Genomic DNA, 18,840 nt, shown 5'->3' with positions numbered 1-18,840 from the left:
TGGACAATGGTGTAGGCAATAACTCCTATATTTAAGAATTCCAAAAGGTCTTTTCATTCAATTAATGAGTTTCTGTGCTTCAGTGAATCTTTATTTTGCTGAATTTCAGAATTAATCATGGGAGTCAGAAACATAGCTTTTCAGTTGAAATATTTTTAGCCACCATATTCTGCAAGACAAAGCAATATCTATTCATATTCATAAAATTAGTACGTTATCCAGAAAATAAGTTCTGCCTCGGCTGACTTGTTTATGTGACATACGTCTTCTGTTGCCTTTAAAAGGAATCTATAAAGTAGGAAAAAGTTCAGAGTACATTCTGTAGTACAGAAACAGGGTGACTCTTCTATCCTGTTGTTCAGAGGTATGTGTTTAACCTTTTTTAGCAAGTTTTTTATGACCAATTTTTGTCTTCTTATAAGCACTTGGCAAACATATTATGGTAGTTTTTGTTCTTTATGCAGACTCCACCGATTTTTCAGCACATGCACCTTCCCTTGAAAAACTGAAAGACTTCTCTGTACACACATTTTAGGGCTAATGGGTGCTTTCGTTGCTAGTTTCTACTCTAATTTCTATCGTGGATTAGCTAGTTGACTTTGGTCAGCTAACCCTTTCTGTGCTTTGGTTTCTCCATCTGTAAGGTTAATAATACCTAGTACATTTCACAAAGGATAATGAGAGTTAACAAAGTAAAGTTTATAAAATGCTCAGAGATTCTTTGGGCTTTTAAAATGAGCTATTATTATTTACAAGGAAGAATACCAGCTTTACAACTGATCCGGCAATCAAATTTTCCATTGAATGGAGGATCTCATCTAAAATAAACCAAACACAAGAGTTCCCCAGGTGTCCAGGTTTCCAATGTGACGTCTGTGATGTGAAAGCATGAGCAGAATCACACATCTATATTTAACAGCATGAGGAATACTCCCATTTCCTTTGTAAAAGTTTTTGGTATCATGTAGCAAAATGACAAATCTTATCTGCAAAGGTATTTTTCCCTTTTTGATGTCAGAGTGAAAGGAAACCCCCATCTCCCACAGTGAGGCCTCCCACAATATGTAAAATAATTACGACTCTGTACTTGTACCTTTTCCTACATGAGAAAATTTTCCCTTTATGATACACAGTTAATTTAATATGCAAGGTGTAGGTGAGTATATATAAACAGGTTCTGATGTCAAAAATGCATGAATCAAATATAAGCTTTCCTAGAAGTGAAAATGCTGTTTCTCTATTTGTTCTTGTTGAGTTGTTGCCTATCACTCTCTGTGGGCAATGAGATAGAAGAATTTAAAGAAGACTTGGAAGCTTTTATGAATTTGACAAAAAAGCAGGTGGGCCATTAACTTTTCCCCTTCATTTTCTTTCGCTTTTTTGCATTGTAGCATAAAGTTCGCCACTTTCAACTCTGGTTTACAGACATGGTTTCTTGTTTATTACAATTGAATGTTCAAGGTAATGTGTGTTGAATCCTTTTCTGAAGTCAGTGCGGCAATTGCTTACCCAAAGGAAGTTCAGAAATAGAAATGTAGATGAAGATGATATGAAGCTAGAGATAATGAACAATGGCAATGTACGTTTAAAAGCATCGGTTTACAATATTCCTTTTTTTTTTAAATTTAGATATTTCTTCCAATACTAAAGAATTGTGAGGTAAGAATTTTTTTAAAAGTTTTTTTATTGTTATAATTATTTCATATTATGGACATCCACCTAATGCAAATTATTGATATTTATCTGTAACACACTGTTAAAAAGAAGATAACTCAGTGATAGTAGCAGATATGTACTGTAGTTTAGTAGAAAGATTATACTAACATAGACTACTGTAGATTAAATGCAGTTTATATATTTGAAAGGTTTAATTATGATCTGAGATACAAGTATATTTTAAAATTTCCACTAATTATTATTATTGTTATTGTTATTATTATTAATTCTGTTACATTTTAATTGAATGGTTGTAGACTTCCAGGGTCATATTTAATGCCAATAATGTTGAGGACAGTAAATTGTTAAACAATGCCATGAAAAATCTGATCCTATTACCACTGAAATCAATAAGAGTTTTGACATTCACTTCAGTAGGAGCAAGACTGAGCCTCAAAAGCCCTGATCCTTTTAATATTTACTCATTGGCCTAACTTGCTGCATATGAGTAGTTTCACTGAATTTAATGGAACTACTCATGTTATTCCAATAAAATAAAAACCAGCAGGATCTTATTAAAGGGAATAAGGCAAAATGCCACATTTATTGTGAATACAGAAAGAATCATAGTAAGCAGTTAGTTATAGCTATAACATTTCATTCAATTTCATATTTATTCACACATTCATTCACACACACACAGGTTCTGCAAGGTTGTTATCATAGTTACCAGCCTTAGAGCTGTGCATGCTAAGACACTGGACAGGTGGCCTGGACACGAGGAGGGAGCAGGGCCTTGTCAGATGAGCATCTGATGCTCCTGGAAGTTGGTTTGCAGAATCAGACCCCAAAGTTCTCAGTTGCTAGAGTCCATTTTTATAGGAATTTATTCCTATGCCAGTCTGTGGGAATTGCTTCAACATGCTGTTGCTGACTCAATCAGCAGATGGCACATTCCTGATGGCTCTGTGCTGCCAGATGTTATCTTGTTCCTCAGTTCTCCCATCCTTGAGGCTGTTGGGTGGATTCCAGTCTGCCCTCCGGGGGTCATCTCGTTGTCTCCACTCTGTGCATTCGTCGGCCGATCAATACTGAACTCCCAGGCTGGCACCTCCCTGATCATTCATTTATTATCCACACCATGCATACATCCACATACATCCTCTAACTCTATTTTAGTCACAATTGTTAACAAAGCGAAATAAATACAGCAAAAGGGCGGGGAGTCTCTGGGTGCTGTTTCTGTTGTTACAAAGTATCGCTTTGAGTCTCTCTCTCTGTGTGATAGTAGTTGTTACAAAGTATTGCTTTGAGAACAGACTCTGTCTTAGGATGTATTAGCAGCTTGCAAGTTTCACACAGAGAGGGAGAGAAACAGTAAAAAATAAGAGACCAAAACCCAAGAGACCTCTTAATTAGTAATACCCTGGAATTTAAACTATGGGGAATGAAACTCATTTGTGATTTTAATACAGAACTTCTTTAATATGATCCAACATAACTCTCATGTGCATAAAGTTAAGCACACGTGGTAAATCTTTGCAGATTTGGGGCTTTAGTCTGTCTAGCATGTGAACTGCAGTGCATATAGTTGGTTACTGAGTTGTGTGTGAGTGATTAATATTTAATTTGTTTGAGTAGAATATAATTTTGTCATTGTTTTATATTATAGTGCAAATGTGCTCATGATTACCTTAATAATACTGAGAAATATCTGGAAAAATTAACAGAAAGATTTAACGATGAGCCAAAGGCGAAGGAACATCTTCGTCTGATGCGATTCAATATGAAGAATCTGATGTATAGATTAGAGAAAGGAGATAAAGTAAGTTTATTGGTATGTTTCTGATAATGGTTACACAGGCGGAAACCTGAGATTATTACTACAGGTCTGCTTATTTGTCTGCATTAACAAATCCAAAACAAGCCTGGACAAAATCCTGGCCCCTTTGAACTCAATGGAAAAATTCCTGTTGACTACAAAGGGACAGAATTTCATCCTCTGTACCTACAAATTGTGCAGACAGCTAGTCTATACAAAATCATATTTATATCATTGTTTGACCAGACTCATCTCTCACCCCCATGTGTTTGTTTTGCCTACCTGTTCCATCTTGTCCTCAACTATCATTGTAAACTCTTAAGGGCTCGATCCTACAAAGTACTGAGTGCTCTGTTTCCCATCCAGCAAAGCACTTTTGCCCATTTTTATCTTTAGGCATGTGAATAATCCCATAGAAGTTAATGGGGTTTGGATCAGACTCTTAGTCCCCTAAAAGATGTATTAGATTTTAAACTAAAGGTGCACTTGAGATTAGCTAAAAGACCAAAACGACATGTGAAGGTCAACTAAAACCCATTAAACAGACACACAAAATAACCCAAAAAGAAACATTCCTGTTTTTCCAAGGTCTTATTTTCTTTGTTCACTTATGTAGATGATTTCTCTCTCCTTCCTGAAAAATGTACATTGAACAAAATGTCATTCTTAATTTGTGCTGCTTTTTTGTTTCAACCAATGTTTCCTTTTTTAAAAAATGTTGACTGTTTATAGCAAGCAAAATATTAACTCTTTAATTTTTCTAGGTAAATCCATCTAAAAGCTGTGAGACAAAAGAAGCAGGACTGAAGAGGGCATTGCATTTCTATAAAAAGTTCTTTGAAAGACTGAATGAATTTAATTGCATTAAATCCCAGTGAACTGAGAGGAGCAACCCATTCTAGTTGGATGTATGTTTTAGGTTACATTAAGTATTAAGAAAATATTGCAAAATTACCATGGAAATACATAAAGACACACAACGTTAACGTGAATATTTAAAACATACCAAATGTTTGTAACTTAAATTTATAGTGCATTTATTTATTTATTTATTTTATTTTATTTTATTTTATTATTTTAGAGGGTGCCTTTATACTTATATAAAGCCATAGCATTCAAACTATGTTACAGAATGAAAGGGGCAACTAAAATAATGAATTCTATCTTATTCTTTCATGAGGTATTTTAGTATTTAGTATCTTTTTAAATGGTCAAAATTAAATCCTGTAAATGAAAATTATTTAAAATGCATATTAGATGGTAGAATTCAGAGTTCTGTCTGTCGACATCTTTGAAAACAGATAATAAAAACTGGCCTAATCATTACAGCCTCAAATCACAAAAGCACTTCAGAAAATACTTACCTTTCACTCCCATGGCTGTCAATGTACTTTCCTGAATCAGGGCCCAACTGCATTTCTGTGGCACCCATTACGGCTCAGTATATTTATTGTATCAATGTCATAGCACAGTGGTTTTCAATCTTTTTTCATTTGCGGACCTCTAAAAAATTTCGAATTGAGGTGTAGACCCCTTTGGAAATCTTAGACCCAAGGCTGAAAACCACTGTTACAGTATATTTATGTCAACAACTGTATATTCATGTCAACATATTTATTGTGGAAACAGAATGTTCATATTTTATATAATTCCAGACTAATATTTATTGTCAAACTATGTTAGATTGTAAACTCTTCGGACAGGGACTATGCCTTCATATCTGTTTGTAGAGAAACTAGCATAATGGGGCTCTGATCCTAAGTCTTCGCACTACTGCAATATAAATATTATATTAGAATAATAATAAATAATTATATAAATTTAATGTTTAATTTGGATGTACTAGTTTTATCTAAAATTTTGTTTGGAATAGTTTTGAGTTAGTATTTTTATAAAATGAATTCTGTATTCATGATTTATTTTCATAAATAAAGATGTTGCTTTACATACACTAACTACAGTGTGAGATGAATAATCTGTGGATTTTTTTCTCCAATCATAATTAAAAATGATACTCTAAAAATAAAAATAAATTGACCACATTTTACATACTAGAGAATATTTCTGAAATCAAAGGCAAAGGTATTTTTCACACTCATTAATCTAGAGAATTTTTTTGGCATTGTAAGGATGTGTTTAGACTCTATAAAATGCTTGTAAGTTGCTGCATATATTAATCTTACTTGTAATGTATCTATCCCAAGCAATAAGGTAATATGTAAGTTTTGCTTTATAACTGTAAAAATGCCTGCTCTGAACTTGTGAACTCAGGCAAGAGAAGTGGTTCTCCCGCCCCCGAAGGAGGACTATCAAAACTAAGTGGGCCAATGTGAAGAATCACGATAAAAAGACAGGCTAATGGCCCTCTCACACCCGTAAAGGTGCTATGTGTAAGGAAGCTTCTCCCATCAACCTAAATTCTGGAAGAAGGAAATAAAGATCTCTGACATGAGAATTCTTCTCTCTTCACTGTATGAACTCTGATAGGGCTGGGGCTAGGAAAAAAAAGAAGAGATCCCTGTGGTCAACCTGGATTAGCCCTAAAAGACATTCAGTGCTCACAGATTACATCTCTGTCACCTTTTGGAACCATAGATGGTTGCCAGCTTCAACCTGTAAATAACTCTCATCGCTTTTTCCTACTTAATAAACCCTTCGTTAGTTTATTACAGGTTTGGCTACAGTCTGGCCTGAGGTTGTCACTCATAGTTTTCTTTGGGGTGAGATCTAAAGTACAAATTGACCTGAGGTAAGAGACTGGTCACTTGGGACTGGGAGCAAACTGAATATTTTGTGATCTTTGGTGTAAATGACCATTTATCACTAAGTCCAGCTTGCCTGGGTGGCAAGGTACACTGGAGTCTGTGACTCCATGGTCAGTCTGTTATAGTGCGTCACGAATTAACATTTGTTACTGGGTTGATGAAATCTACTTATAGAACATATCAACAGTTTGAGGTGTTTGCCCTGCTTTTTGACAGTCTGCCCTGAGGTTGTCACTCATAGCTGTGAACCACTCCAGACAGAGCCAATGAGTACTAATAAAATGATCTCAAATTTCAATTTCACCCTTTCCAGCAGGGGTCATCAAAAGGTAATCAGTCTTACATGATTTTAATCAATTAAAGACCCTTTGGCTAGAGTCTGGATATTTAGTATACTTGTTAATTCAGGGCTGCTGAATACAGAAAAAAATCTGAAATTTGAACTCTGAAATTTCTTCCACATAGGTCACCGATTAATAATTGTGATGTAGGGTCACATGCATCCCAGAGTAAGAAATGGAAGGACTCAAGAAATAGAAGAGCAAATCCCAGTTTAATAGCAACAATTTAAAAACCCAACAACTTAGATATAACCTGTGCCTCCAGACCAGGCTCCCTTCACAGAGGCCTGCATCCCATACTGCAGTGCCTTCATATTTTACCAGACCTTGACCCAGACTCCCTCCAATCTGTTAACTCTCATTTTATATGTTGGATAGGGTTCCCAGCACCCCCTTCCTCTTAAAGGGATAGCACCCTATCAAACTGATCCATCTAGTTTTACAAAAATTGTGTTAATTTCTTTCATGAGGTACATTGGGTAAGTGGCCTCCAATTTTTGACAAATCAAAATAATTTTAGGCCATCAGTTCTGCTGATCAGATTTTTAACCAAGAAAACTGCCAGAAGCAGGTGAGTGTGCCATAGGCAGCAACAATGAGAGTCAGATTCCCCTAAAATTCTGCAAACACACATCAGTTTTCTATGTGTTATCTGTTCCTCATGCCATGCTGCACCTGATCCCTTTTCTCCCTCCAACTGGCTCAGGAATTGGGGCTGAAATAGAGGGAGGGAAAGAGCTGGAGAAAGCATGTTGCATCTGGAGGGTTAAATCAAAAAGGTTTGCAGACTGCTTCAGATTTTCTTACGCCAGTCATGGGTAATACTAAGTACTGGCATGATGGAACTGACTAATAGCTACTCAGATGTTGGTAATACAGAATAGGAGGCTCTGAGTTGCATTTTGAGAAAAGGGGGAGACTAGAACTGGGGTAGGAAAGGAGGTGGACTTTATGTTCCAAATAACCTGTGTAGCAACAGAAAAGGAACCACCTCTGCCAAAAGTGGGACCTGAGGTCTGAAAGGTCGTCACAACTAGTAGAGCAAAGAAAGCAATTGGATTCACAGAGGTAAATGGAGTATTGCAATGCAGAGTCTTGGTACAATTAAATTAATTTTTGTAGTGATTAGGGAGCTAGTGGAAGTCTTTCAGGTTGGGCATGATGTGACATTGGTATGAATGGATGAAAGGGCATGCTGCAGAGTTCTAAGCAGGATGGACTTGGGATAGGTGTGATTTTGGGAAGCCATAGAGGAGAGACTATAACAAAGGCAAAAAGTAACAAATGTGTAAATAAGTGACTTGGCAGAGTAAGGATCAAGGTGTTGGCTGAATCAGGCTGTGTTGGAAAGATCATAATAGGCAGACATGCAGAGTGCAGTAATGTGAGGAGAAAAGGAAAGCTCAGATTTGAAAATGACTCCAAGATTACAGATAGGCAAAACGAAGATCAGAGCTGAGGATGTCCATCTTGGGACTTTCAGCTGAAGAAAGCTAAGCTGGAGACAGGTGTTTTGGTGAAGACAGATTTGAGAGAAGTCAATGGAGAATTGAAGAGAAAGAGAGAGTTGTGCCATTAGAATAAAAGTGGCAGTTGGAGTTGAATTGTAAAATGTTAGGCCCACATGGGAAGAAATGTGAAGGAGGAATGCAAAAACTTGGGACAATTCCACTAAGGAGTAGTTTACTGTCTATGGTGAGGTTGCAACTAGAGACAAAGGTAGTGGTGGAGAGAAGGGAACAACCCCAAATGAGGAGAGAGCCATCAAGACCAGAGTAGTGTTTAAACTTTAAAGCATTCAGGAAGTTGCAAGGCATTTAAGGTGTGGTCCAGATGCTTCAGTGAACACCTGGAGGATAAGTAATATGAAAGAGCCAGAAGCAGCAGAGTAGAGGAAGGTGGTTCAGTGCTGTGGAAGAAATGGAAACCAGAATGGAATGGATCAAGGATTCTGTGGACAAGGAGGTGGCTGGAGAGCTGGAGAGGCCAGCTCCAGTATTTTGCTAGGAAAACATAAGATAGACACAGAGCAGGAGGGGTTGAGGGTGTTAGGCGCACTGAATAGTGTTGTGCGTGTTGCAGCGCAGGGCAAGTTTGTTGAGAAGTGTTATGTCACCTGCAGTTTGGTAAGACTACTGTGTGCACTTGAAAGTATGATGTGTTGGATTACAAATACCCCTTGCCTTATTTTTACTTGCTTATTGCTGAAATATAAAATAGACAGATTTTGTACCGAACAAACATCCTGTCTGGGTAACTCATACTCTAATGTCCTCTAGTATTAAACTGAACATAAAAGTGTTCTGATACTTCAGTGTTAAGTATAGTGTAAGTAAACCGGACAAATAGATACATAAAATAAATATCAAGTGGTAATGAGTTTCATGTGTTAATTAAACATTGCACAAAAAAACCTATTTCCTTTTATCTTTTTAAATCTTTGTCTTTTCATTTCATCTAACATCTTCTTGACCTAGTACCAGGGGAAAGAGCAAGGGCATTCAGCTGGCCTTTACCATGTGTATTATTTATTTTTCATTCAAGCCTTTCTAAAGTAAATGTTACTCTTTTAAGATTGCTCCTTGTTATGAAGAAACCCCACACCATTCCACCCTGTTTTTGTTTCCCTTTCTGATTCTGCCAGGTGAATGAGTACTATCAGTTTATATTGCAACCATCAAAATATCCCACATATTATTCTTTGTCCCTTCATTACTACAATCTACCATATTATCTGCAGAGTTCTTATTCATTGCTCCCTAATTATCAGTTTGAGATGATTTGCTATTTATCATGTTATACCAATAAATTAAAAACCAGCAGGATCTTATTAAAGGGAAAAAGGCAAAATACCACATTTATTGTGAATACAGAAAGAATCATAGTAAGCAGTTAGTTACAGCTGTAACATTCCATTCAATCTCATCTTTATTCACTCATTCATTCATACAAACACACACACACACACACACAGGTTCTGCAAGGTTGTTATCATAGTAAGCAGTTAGTTATAGCTATAACATTCCATTCAATCTCATATTTATTCACACATTCTCACACACACACACACACACACACACACACACACACACACACACAGAGGTTCTGCAAGGTTGTCATCATAGTTACCAGCCTTAGAGTTGCTCATGCCAAGCCACTGGCCAGGTGGCCTGGACATGAGGAGGGAGCAGGGCCTTGTCAGATGCTCATCTGATGCTCCTGGAAGTTGGTTTGCAGAATCAGACCCCAAAGTTCTCACTTTTTAAGAGTCTATTTTTATAGGAATTTCTTCCTATGCCAGTCTATGGGAATTGCTTCATCATGCTGTTGCTGAATCAATCAGCAGATAGCACATTCCTGACGGCTCCAAGAAGTTATCTTGTTCTTTGGTTCTCCCATTCTTGAGGCTGTTGGGTGGATTCCAGTCTGCCCTCCGGGGGTCCTCTGGTTATTTCCACTTGACGCCTTCTTCAGCCGATGGACACTGGATTCTTAGGCTGGCACCTCCCTGATCATTCAGTTGTTATCCACACCAAGCATCCGTCCACATACATCCTCTATCTCTATTTTAATCACAATTGTTAATACAACAAAAGGGCGGGGAGTCTCTGGGTGCTGTTTCTGTTGTTAGAGTATTGCTTTGAGTCTCTGTGAATTGCTTTGAGAACAGATTCTGTCTTAGAATGTACTAACACAATTAGCAGCTTGCAAGTTTCACACATAGAGGGAGAGAAACAGTACCAAAACCCAAGAGACCTCTTAATTAGTAATACCCTGGAATTTAAACTATGGGGAATCAAACTCATTTGTGATTTTAATACAGAACTTCTTTAATATGATCCAACATAATCCCCCTTTTGACACTAAGATTTATAATCGTCAGTGTCACTTTCTATGTAGCCTATTCAAGAGAAGGTACTGTGAGGCAATTTGAGTTTGTGATTCCAATTCATGCCACATACACGATCCTAGTGATGTATCTTTACTACAAGGTTCTGGGGCAACAGGCAAGGTGAGTCACACCCACTTTTGAGGAGTCCATTCGGTACAACCTCTAGTGTCCAATAGCTTCCCTCCCTCCCCAGCCCACTGGCTCAAGGTCCAGGGTAGCCAGAAGGATCCCATGTGTAATATGGGGAGTGGGTTAACCTTCAATACCTTTGCCTCCAGGGACTGTTGGTGTGCAATTTTGACAACAATTTCTCCCATTAACAAGTCTGGTTTCACAATACTGGAAACATATTGCATCCATTCATGTTGATAAGTGTCAAACAATGATCTCTTTCTTTGTTTTAACAAATGCATCAAACCCTTAATATTTCCCAATATGACGCAGAACATTTTGTGTTCCAAAGTAGCTCGTGCAAGTATCTGCATTTCAGTGCATCCCAGAGCTATGGCTGTGTAGTTTCCTATTTCTAATATTTTTTTTTAATGGATAAGCCATGTGGTAGTATTAAGCCATTACTAAAGATTCCATCGGCCTTTTAGGTTACCCAGACCAATTTGGACCAAGTCTACGTTGGCATGTACTTGTTTTTGTATCAGGCTGTCCTGTAGCTGGGACAGAGAGCTTAATTTATTTTTAAGTTCCTGCAGGTCTTCAGTATCTTTTTTTTTTTTTTTTTTTTTTTTAACACACAACAGTGCTAGCAACAAGACAAAACACAAGACAAAACATAGAACACAAAACACAATTTCTATTGTGACAGTAGATTCATGGTATTGGGTTACTTTTCAGCTGGCATCAGCTTTTCCTGATTTTTCTGAAAGACAAAAAGAACATGTTTCTACCCCTTTTGGGGTGGCAGATTATTGCTTAAAATATTTCTTTTACAAATACCCTTGCTGATTGCAGGCAAAACAGAGGAATTGCCCCCACATTTTCCTGTTTTTGTTCTATAGGTGGGCCAGGTTTCAATGGCTTTTATCTTTTAAGGGTTATGGGGAAATTATCCCACTGTTTAGTCATTAAATCCCTGAGTTTTCCTTCTTATACAGCAGACCAAGTTTATAATGTTTTTCCTGCTGTGTTAAGCTTTAAGTTTTATTTACAGGTAATAACTGAGAAGCATCATTACCATACGACCTTAAAGGGTTTTTCCAAAAATCATACACACTATACGTTGTTACAGGGATACTTATTATCATTAAATTTATTAAAATTATCTTGTTATCCCATGCCTTTTATTTAGGCAATTTGTTTGCTGACCAGGTGTGTCCTTTATCTGCAGCTCCTTTGTGCTGCTAGTTCTTTCCTTCCTTTATCATTTAGGTAATTTGCATTTTCACAGAAGCTTCCTGCTTTTGGATTTAAAGCCATCAGCAGCTCAGAGACTCTATCTTAAAAGGGACACAATCAGCTTTCACCAGAGTTTTGATTACTTTTAACTTCTGCTTCCAAAACACACAGCAATCTGAAAAAGAAAACCCAACCTATTGTGGCTCCCTTTGGAGCCCTAATAGCATTTTAATTAAGTAGCATGGTATGTTTGCATTTCTTTTGCCCCTTCTACAATATACCCTGCACATGTTCTGGGGCAAATGCACATTCCTTCCATAGTTTAACTTCTATAACATTATCCAGATCCATTTTTACATAAGGTGTCACTATTCCTTTTTTTTGCTTGCAGAGGTTTCATGTACCTTTATCAAAGTGACAGTCTGATTACTCAGAGCCATTTTAAGACTCAGTGTTTCTCACATTGCTTCTTTTTGTTTTGTGCACCTCACCCCTGCTGTTGCTTCAGAGAGGCACTGTTTTTTTAATTTTTTTTCTACAACTCTCATCTGTTATTTTGTTACAAAAACAAACAAACAAACAAAAAGAATCGAGAAAATTTTTTTTTTTATATTCTCCTGATTTTGACTGCCCAGCTGCAGCCACAACTTAAAAACATTTTAAATTTTGTAAAGCATTGAGTTACCTTTTAAGGGTTGAATGCCAAATCCCAAAGCCAAACAGCACTAATTACCTGTGTCTAGCAAAAAGGTCTGTCAGTTTTGCAACTTTGAATTAAAGAGTCAAATGGATTTTTAGTGGCATTATTTAAAACAAAAACAAAACCAACTGGTCCTTAGAACTTTACATATTTACACACACACAGATAGATACATACACATTTTCTTTTCTTTAACATCCCTTCCACGTTGCTCTGTTTTTTTACATCTTACATTCCCTTTATACATTTGAGGCAGTTAAGTTCCAATAGAACCCCCTTATGTTCTTTTAGCAAATTTGACTAAATTGTCCAGTCAAATGATTTTAATCAGTTTCTTTTGCCTGGCTAATTTACAGACATTCCTTTGGAAAAGGGCCCATTTTTCCCTCAGAATGGCTGCAAAAAAACCAAGAATGCTCTTTCTCTAACACTTTTTTTTCCTTTTTAACATTTTCACAAAGTTTAGCTGCTTAATTCCCTCCAGCCTCTGCAGAGTTAACTTTTTTTTTTTTTACTCTTTCTCTTTGTAATTATGCCTGGGGGTGCCATACATAGGACCTTCTCCCCCTTTACCTGCCTCCCTCCAGCCTCTGCAGAGTTAACTTTTTCACTCTTTTTGTATTCCTGGAGTGCCTCTTTCACTATTTTCAGCTGGCTTTGGGTATTTGTAGCCAGCACCTTCCAATTGTCTGCTCCCTTTTCCGTTTGTGCCTTTTCCTCTTTACATGAAGACAAGCGGAGGGAAGAATCCTTACATGCCTCCCACAACAACCAAATTGCTGCTGCATCTCTTTTGGCAGCACTAGAAGGTTTGTATATGAGGATATACTGAGCCAATCTATCCTCTAGGTCCGAAATAGTGCAGAGATCAGCTAGGGCTTGTTTAGTCCAAGGACTGTGCCCAAATTTTTGAAGGTTTTGTTTAAAAGGTGTAATTTCTTTAACAAAAGGTGAGGTTGGAGTTCCTTCTGACTCCATTCCTCCCTCTGGTACTGGCTTACCCTGTTTTCTTTTAAACATCTTAACATGGATATTTCAATCTCTTTGTCACTGCTGGTATTACTTAGCAAGTGACACAGCCTAGATTCTGAAATCATAGCTTAATCTATGCGTTTTTCCCCTGCTACCTTCCCGGAGGCCAGCAGGTCCCCTGCTACCTTCCCGGAGGCCAGCAGGTCTGGTTAACCTATTTCTCCCTGCTACCTTCTCGGAGGCCAGCCGGTCCGGTTAACCTGTTCTTCCCTGCTACCTTCTCGGAGGCCAGCAGGTCCCCTGCTACCTTCTCGGAGGCCAGCAGGTCTGGTTTAATCTGTTTTTCCTGCTACCTTCTCGGAGGCCAGCAGGTCCCCTGCTACCTTCTCGGAGGCCAGCAGGTCTGGTTTAATCTGTTTTTCCTGCTACCTTCTCGGAGGCCAGCAGGTCCCCTGCTACCTTCTCGGAGGCCAGCAGGTCTGGTTAACCTAATAGAAATGCCTAGCTCACTAGAGCTGGCGGTGTGCACACCAATATTTACAATAACTGAGGTTTTTTACCAATATTCCCCCTTTCGCAATTCTCCACCAAAATGTTATACCAATAAATTAAAAACCAGCAGGATCTTATTAAAGGGAAAAAGGCAAAATACCACATTTATTGTGAATACAGAAAGAATCATAGTAAGCAGTTAGTTACAGCTGTAACATTCCATTCAATCTCATCTTTATTCACTCATTCATTCATTCATACAAACACACACACACACACACACACACACACAGGTTCTGCAAGGTTGTTATCATAGTAAGCAGTTAGTTATAGCTATAACATTCCATTCAATCTCATATTTATTCACACATTCTCACACACACACACACACACACACACACACACACACACACACACACACACAGAGGTTCTGCAAGGTTGTTATCATAGTAAGCAGTTAGTTATAGCTATAACATTCCATTCAATCTCATATTTATTCACACATTCTCACACACACACACACACACACACACACACACACACACACACACACACACACACAGAGGTTCTGCAAGGTTGTCATCATAGTTACCAGCCTTAGAGTTGCTCATGCCAAGCCACTGGCCAGGTGGCCTGGACATGAGGAGGGAGCAGGGCCTTGTCAGATGCTCATCTGATGCTCCTGGAAGTTGGTTTGCAGAATCAGACCCCAAAGTTCTCACTTTTTAAGAGTCTATTTTTATAGGAATTTCTTCCTATGCCAGTCTATGGGAATTGCTTCATCATGCTGTTGCTGAATCAATCAGCAGATAGCACATTCCTGACGGCTCCAAGAAGTTATCTTGTTCTTTGGTTCTCCCATTCTTGAGGCTGTTGGGTGGATTCCAGTCTGCCCTCCGGGGGTCCTCTGGTTATTTCCACTTGACGCCTTCTTCAGCCGATGGACACTGGATTCTTAGGCTGGCACCTCCCTGATCATTCAGTTGTTATCCACACCAAGCATCCGTCCACATACATCCTCTATCTCTATTTTAATCACAATTGTTAATACAACAAAAGGGCGGGGAGTCTCTGGGTGCTGTTTCTGTTGTTAGAGTATTGCTTTGAGTCTCTGTGAATTGCTTTGAGAACAGATTCTGTCTTAGAATGTACTAACACAATTAGCAGCTTGCAAGTTTCACACATAGAGGGAGAGAAACAGTACCAAAACCCAAGAGACCTCTTAATTAGTAATACCCTGGAATTTAAACTATGGGGAATCAAACTCATTTGTGATTTTAATACAGAACTTCTTTAATATGATCCAACAATCATTCAGGAAGATTTGGCTGTAGTACTTGCTGAGAATCAAGATACTGAAACTTGTCAAAACACTGAAACGTTTCATAGAACAAAAAGTGCCCAAAAAATTCAATTTAGAAGTGTCAAAATTAGGGCTGTCAATTAATCACAGTTAACTCAAGACAAATTAACTTGATTAAAAAAATTAATCACGATTAATTGCAGTTTTAATTGCACTGTTCAACAACAACAGAATACCCATTTAAATTTATTCTAAATATTTTTGGATGTTTTTCAACATTTTCAAATATATTGATTTCAATTATGCTAAACATTCGTATGCCCCTTCATGCTTTGGCCACCATTCCAGAGGACATGCTTCCATGCTGATGAAGCATGAAGGGGCATACAAATGTCTAGCATATCTGGCACATAAATACCTTGCATTACTGGCTAGAACAGTGTCATGCAAACACCTGTTCTCACTTTCAAGTGACATTGTAAATTAGATGCGGGCAGCATTATCTCCCGTAAATGTAAACAAACTTGTTTGTCTTAGCGGTTGGCTGAACAAGAAGAAGGACTAAGTGGACTTGTAGGCTCTAAAGTTTTATCTAGTTTTATTTTTGAGTTATGTAAAAAAAATTCTACATTTGTAAATTGCACTTTCACAATAAAGAGATTGCACTATATTACTTTTACAAAGTGAACTGAAAAATACTATTTCTTTTGTTTATCTTTTTTACAGTGCAAATATTTTTAATCAAAACTAATAATATAAAGTGAGCACTGTACACTTTGCATTCTGTCTTGTAATTGAAATAAATATATTTGAAAATGTAGAAAACATCAAAAATTTTTAAATAAATGGTATTCTATTATTGTTTAACAGTGTGATTAAAACTGTGATCAATCATGATTTTTTTTTCTCTCATGATTAATCGTGATACATTTTTTAATCCTTTGACAGCCCTAGTCAAAATGTTTCCTTTTGAGTTTGTTCATCATTAAACTGCATCTTCCTTAGGTGCTGTGGTGCCATGGTGCACTGTGATGGCTCAGCCAGAGGAGACTGCAGGGCATCATGGGAGACACAGTCCAGCCACATAGTCTGCCCGATAGAGGAGAAAAGGGGCATGAGACACTTGAATGACAGCTTCCATGAGGCACTGTAGCAGATGCAGTTAAATGCTGAACTAATTCAAACCGAAATGTTTCATTATTTGTTTCATTATTCATTCAGCATTCCATTTCAATTCTTCCAAAATGCCAAGAAAGACCTCTTTATGCTCTTGAACTGATTCAAGATGAAGTTTACACTAAAAAAATGTTTGCTGGTTTACTATATCAGTACAGCTATAACAGCAAACCCTCCTAGTGTAAACGCCGCTTATTCTGGCAATAAAGTGTTTTTGCAAGTTTAGTTTATACTGATTTAGCAAGGAAAATAAGCTGTACTGGCAAAAGTACATTGGTATAACTGTGCCTATGCTAGTGCTTTTGCCGGTATAGAAATGTTGCCAGAAAAAAAAAGGCACACTCCTAAATGAAGCTGTCAAAAGTTCCTAGTGTAGACCTGGCCCAAGGCACACAAGAGGTAGGTAGCCACTTGTAATGGCAAATAGCTTGCTGAAAATATTGAATGGAACCTCTCAGCAAGTCCATGATGCCAAGGTGCGGACTATAACCACGGGATGAAGGAAAAGCCAGAAGTCACTCTCTAAGGATATTCTTAAAGAGCCTGCCTGGGATCCAGTGAAAGGCTGCAGGCTCCCACTCAGATTGGGAGTAAAAGACATCATGGAAGCGCTCCATAGTGAATGTGGTGAAAATCCTCAACAGTAAACACAAGGACATGAATTAAAATCCGAGCACCTTGGAGCACCCGTAGATATGGTGCAGGAGACCTTAGGTGGGAAGAATTTCGGAGGTAGATTTCAGAAGCCGCATTCCCTATATGCCGATCCCATTCACCAACTGCAAAGAGGAAAAGGTGGAAGATTCAGAAAAGACCTATCAGACAGAAAAGCAAAAAGACGAGGGACGTTTACTCATAAATTGCTCATGGGTCACTTCTCAGGAAATTAGAAGTTTAAAACACTGATTGTGGAATGGGGACATTGCCTAGAACAGTTGGGTGGATATTGGGGTTGGAGCAATGAGGGAAGTGTTGGAACAGTGCAGGAGAGAATGGGGTGGAAAGCAGGGAGTCAGGACTGTGCAGTGGTGGATGTTGGGGGCTTCAGCTCTGTCATTCCAAAAACCCCATATCCATCAATCAATTATAAGTTCTTAAATGACTCCCTATCACTGTAGTATCTGAGCACCTCTCAATCTGTAATGTATTTATCCTCACAACACCCTAAGAATTAAGGCAGTACTATTATCCCCATTTTAAAGATGGGGCTCTCAGGCACAGAGAGACTTAATAACTAGCCTAGGGTCCCACAGGAAGTTTGTCACAGAGCATGAATTTGAACCCAGGTCTCCCAGGTCCCTGATCCTAACCACTGGCCTATCCTTCCCTTGTCTCCTCTGACTCCACTCTAGTCCCTGCATCCTCTCACCAGTTCCTCAGCCTGTGGTTCCCAGGCTGACACCTCCCACTCAGTGGAGAAGATGGCTAGGAAAGGAGAACCAGACTATATGGACATTAAGAGAAACGGGAGATGATGCAGATGCAGTGAAGGGACTATCATGCAGCCAGTGCATTCTGTGTCCAGGGTAATCATTGCTGAAGAGCCAAAGGCCGTGGAGGGAGACAACTAGGTTGTGGTAAATGAGGGTGCTTTTTAAAAATCATGCAAATTAAAGGCCTAAAAATGTAGTTAACACAGAGCTAAAGTTGTCTAGTGGTCTCTAGTGTCCTTCCATAATGTAGAGAGAGGCTAAATTTAGACTGACAAAAACCAGAAAATGTAGAGTTAAGGCTTCATAAATTTAAGCCTTTGAAAATCAGGAAATACAAAGTCAAAGTACATGCCAACCCCACAAGTCATGGCAGGAGGAGGGCTAGCTGGAGTGGGAGGTGATGGGGCCTGCTTGGAGAAGGGGCGCAAATTGGGTGGGCCAGGGTCATGGAGACTATGTCAAAAACCTTTCTAAAGTCAAGATAGATGTGATATATCAGTTTTAGTAAGGCTTTTAACACAGCTTTTAACACATGACATTTTTATAAGCAAACTCAGGAAATGTGGTTTAGATGAAATTACTGTAAAATGGACATAGCTGATTAAAAGTTCACACTCAAAGAATAGTTATCAGTGGTTTGCTACCAAACTGGGAAGGCATATCTAGTGGTGTCCTCAGGGGTCTGTCCTGGGTCAGGTACTATTCAATAATTTCATTAATAGGTTGGATAATGGAGTAGCGAGTATATTTATAAAATGTGCAGATGACACAAAACTGGGAGGGGTTGGTAGCACTTTGGAGAACATTAGAATTCACAATGACCTTGATAAATTAAGGAATTGGTCTGAAATCAACAAGATGAAATTCAATAAAGACAAGTGCAAAGTACTGCACTTGGGAAGGACAAATCAAATGCACACATAAAAATGGGGAATAAC

At 38.3% G+C, this 18,840-nt stretch overlaps 1 long non-coding RNA gene across 1 annotated transcript in view; it reads right to left on the bottom strand.

The window, feature by feature from the left end:
* Positions 1-2,422: 2,422 nt before the first annotated feature.
* Positions 2,423-18,840, bottom strand: part of LOC141992750 (uncharacterized) — a 68,293-nt gene continuing 51,875 nt past the window's right edge. Inside the window, exon 4 of the long non-coding RNA XR_012640639.1 lies at positions 2,423-3,451. This is a non-coding gene — a long non-coding RNA (uncharacterized LOC141992750). The remainder of the gene's footprint in view (positions 3,452-18,840) is intronic.

The sequence above is a fragment of the Natator depressus genome, chromosome 8 (genome assembly GCF_965152275.1).
Source record: "Natator depressus isolate rNatDep1 chromosome 8, rNatDep2.hap1, whole genome shotgun sequence".
Taxonomy (NCBI): Eukaryota; Metazoa; Chordata; order Testudines; family Cheloniidae; genus Natator; species Natator depressus.
The sequence above is the reverse complement of the archived record's forward strand: the minus strand, read 5'-3'. Positions and strand labels throughout refer to the sequence as shown.